Source organism: Eschscholzia californica, unplaced genomic scaffold (assembly GCF_041429995.1).
Source record: "Eschscholzia californica isolate CP2 unplaced genomic scaffold, dmEscCali1.0.p SCAF_6, whole genome shotgun sequence".
Lineage (NCBI taxonomy): Eukaryota > Viridiplantae > Streptophyta > Magnoliopsida > Ranunculales > Papaveraceae > Eschscholzia > Eschscholzia californica.
Window position 1 is genome coordinate 215648 of NW_028238483.1, and position 3262 is coordinate 218909.

Consider the following 3262-nt stretch of genomic DNA (forward strand, 5'->3'; position numbering starts at 1 on the left):
TTAATAGCCTGGATGTGAAGATCCTGCCTCGAAAGGAAACAATGTTGGCAATCAAGTAACTAAAGTATCGACAAACATAGCTCCAACAGAGAACAACGCTTTAGAGAATGTAAGTTCTCCTAGGAGATTTCGACGTATACAAAGTGTAGTTCCATCTTCACAAGATCAAGCAGAGCACATCTCTCTCTCATGAAAGATGAATCCGATTTTATCGACTTCAATTCTCTAGAAAGTGAAGTTACATTTTTTGCCATCCAAATCGCTAGCTGGACAAATTAACAAGAACACATGAGAAATACAAACTGTTAAGAGATGTTATCTCTTTCTACATGGCCCGAAGGCTTTTCTACTAGTTGTGTCGTGCCATCTCCTTATACTCTGACCGTAGTTGCATCCTTCACTATTACTCTACTTCTACTTTAGTAGTATTACACAACTTAACATCCCGTTAGTAAAGATAAAAAAAAAACTATGTTAGCATCTTCTAGATTGTCTAGCTTTCCTGTACTGACAAAATCACATTGAAAGGGAATTCAAACGTACCGGATCCGAGATTTAAATGTAACACAATTCAAACTTATATCAATCCGTTCAAAGCTAGATCGTGTTACTAGTGGTAGAAGTCTGTGGCATAGATTATACTAGTTGTTATCTTGTAGCCACTCCGGCTTATTATTTTGCTTGGTAATTCTATTGTTACAGCAAGTCCGCAACAATTATACAACCGATTATAAAATTGCGATCATAATTGTTTATTAGAAGTTTTAAATTCTGAAAAAATAAAACAAATGAAAGCGAGTTAGAAACGCCACCATATTCTCATTGTATAATCATCAAAATTCGCTACAAATTATTGTATCATGTACTTACTATTATCCCAAATGAGGAAAGTATAATATTGAAAATTATTTTGCCTCTAAAATTAAAATATTTGGGATGAAGCAATTAACAATCCTATAAATCTAAAACTTGTTTTAAAAGAAGAGTTCATAGGGCAAAGTTTGTGGCGGCCTATTAGAGTTTTGTTGAAGAGAAAAACTCAAGTCGGTGCAAACCGCCTCTAGGTCAGGAATAAATATAGAACCTTAACCAGAATTAAAGGCTCTGAGAAGAAGTTCGCTCCTCTCACTCTGGATAAATCTTCGTTGGGTAAACCCTATTATTCTCTGAAATCTTAACCCTAGATGTTCCTTATTACTATATTTCTTCTTGAATGTGATAAATGCTTTAGTTGGAATACATTCTATATTAGCGTTTTGTGTTGCTTGTATTAAAATCGTAGTCTGGTAGTGAGTATTGATAGCTTTCTTTCTTGTTGTTTTTAGGAGTATTTAGGAGGAGATTAGGGTTTTACTATTCTTCCTAAATCTTGAAGTTGGATGCGTTCCTTTTTCTAATAATGAAAAGTTTGTTTGGATTAGGAAATACTTGATTTGATTTTGCAGGAAATTGAGTGATTTTTTTTTTTTCAGTAATATCTATCCGGCTTACTTTTTTGTTAGTCTTTCATCTTCTCTGAGGGAACATGGCACATTTGGGTGGTGGTGGTGCTGCTGAAGCCAACTCCAGTCTTGTTCTCACCACAGACACACGGCCACGGGACACTCATGAGCCCACTGGTGAACCTGAAACAGTCTGGGGTAAGATTGATGATCCCAAGCATTTTGGGGGCCGAGCTTACATTGGTAGACCACCTGAACATGAAGAAAAGCTGAAAAAATCGAAGGAGTGTGACCTTTCAGCTCCTGATTCTGTTCGGAGGAGTAAGCGCAGAAAACTTGCCGAGGCCAGTGGTGCACTTAATCTTTCGGACCAAGGAGTTTACCAGCCCAAGACTAAAGAGACACGCGCTGCCTATGAGGCCCTCCTTAGTGTAATCCAACAACACTTGGGTGGGCAGCAGCAAGAGGTTCTATGTGGTGCTGCCGCCGCCGCCAACGAGGTCTTGGCTGCTCTCAAGAATGAGAAGGTAAAGAATTCTGACAAGAAAAAGGATATTGAGAAGTTTTTGAATGCAATCCCTAACACTACTTTTGACCATATTGTATCAATTGGGAGGCTTATCACTGATTACCAAGATGGGAGTGATGCAGGGGGATCTGCTACTGTTAATGCCGATGATGAGACTGAAGATGATATCAGTGTTGCTGTTAAGTTTGAAGAGGAAGAAGATGATGAGCATGAACAGGTACAGGACATGGACGGAGATAATGGGTTTGCCGGTATGCATGGTGGTGGAATAGATGAAGAGGCAAATGAGGGTTTGAATCTAAATGTCCAAGACATCTATGCATATTGGCTTCAAGGAGAAATCGCTAAGGCTTATCCAGAGATTCACCCACAACAAGGCCATAACCTTGCTGAAGAATTACTTCAAATACTTGCTGAAGGGGGTGACAATATAGAAGTGGAGAATCGTCTTTTGGTGCTCCTTGATTTTGAAAGGTTCGATTTCATTAATATTCTTTTGCAGAATCGTCTAAAGATAGTGTGGTGTACTCGTCTGGCTAGGGCAGAAAGCCAGGATGAGAGGAAGGAGATCGAGGAAGAAATGATGGGTTTAGGTCCGGGCTTGGTTTCCATTCTTGAGCAGTTGCATGCGACAACAACTACTGCAAAAGAACGACATAAAATCTTAGAGACTGGGGGAGGGGAACAGAGACTGGGGGAGGGGTTGTAGATAGAGGAGATGCAGAGAATAGTTGGTTGAAGGGGCAACATCAAATACTCACGAAAGATCTTCCCTTGAGGGCGTCTGGGAGTCGGTTGGAATCTCTCTTTTTCTTTTTTAATTGTTAGGAATTTGTGCAGAATACTTTCTGAAAGGAATTTAAGTGTAGTTATCGATTTTGAACCCTATGTTGAATTCACTTTTGCTTAAAGATCTGCTCCTTGCTTGTTGATTTCTTTGTTTTCTTATGATTTCAGTTTTATGACATTTCAAATTGCATTTATATATATTATCATTGGATTCTGAATTTGGATCTTGTAGTACTACTTCTGTTCTTCGCTGGAGTAATCAAGACAAGTAGAAAACCTCTGAGTATCAATTCGTGGTGTCGAAGAGGCTTCGATTCGCCTTCTGTAGGTGATGAAAAATCTAAGAACAACCCTCGAGCGACTTGATCGTATGATATTCCACTAGTTGTTGAGGACACTGGTTCTCTCTAATCAAGTTTGCTTTCTCCGTAGCTAATCTTGATTTCTCTTCGAATAGTGCTTCTAGTTGAAGTCTCACCAGATCATCTTCTTCGGGTCTTAA

General features: G+C 39.1%; 1 pseudogene across 2 annotated transcripts; it reads left to right on the plus strand.

Moving 5' to 3' along the window:
* Positions 1 to 985: 985 nt before the first annotated feature.
* Positions 986 to 2903, plus strand: LOC147530665 (DExH-box ATP-dependent RNA helicase DExH12 pseudogene; annotated as a pseudogene). Of its 2 annotated transcripts, none has more exons than XR_015228151.1 (2): positions 986 to 1149; positions 1473 to 2903. The product of XR_015228151.1 is annotated as a DExH-box ATP-dependent RNA helicase DExH12 pseudogene, transcript variant X1 (transcript). The 2 variants fall into 2 exon arrangements; XR_015228152.1 differs by having other exon boundaries at positions 990 to 1149; positions 1503 to 2903.
* The last annotated feature ends 359 nt before the right edge of the window (positions 2904 to 3262 follow it).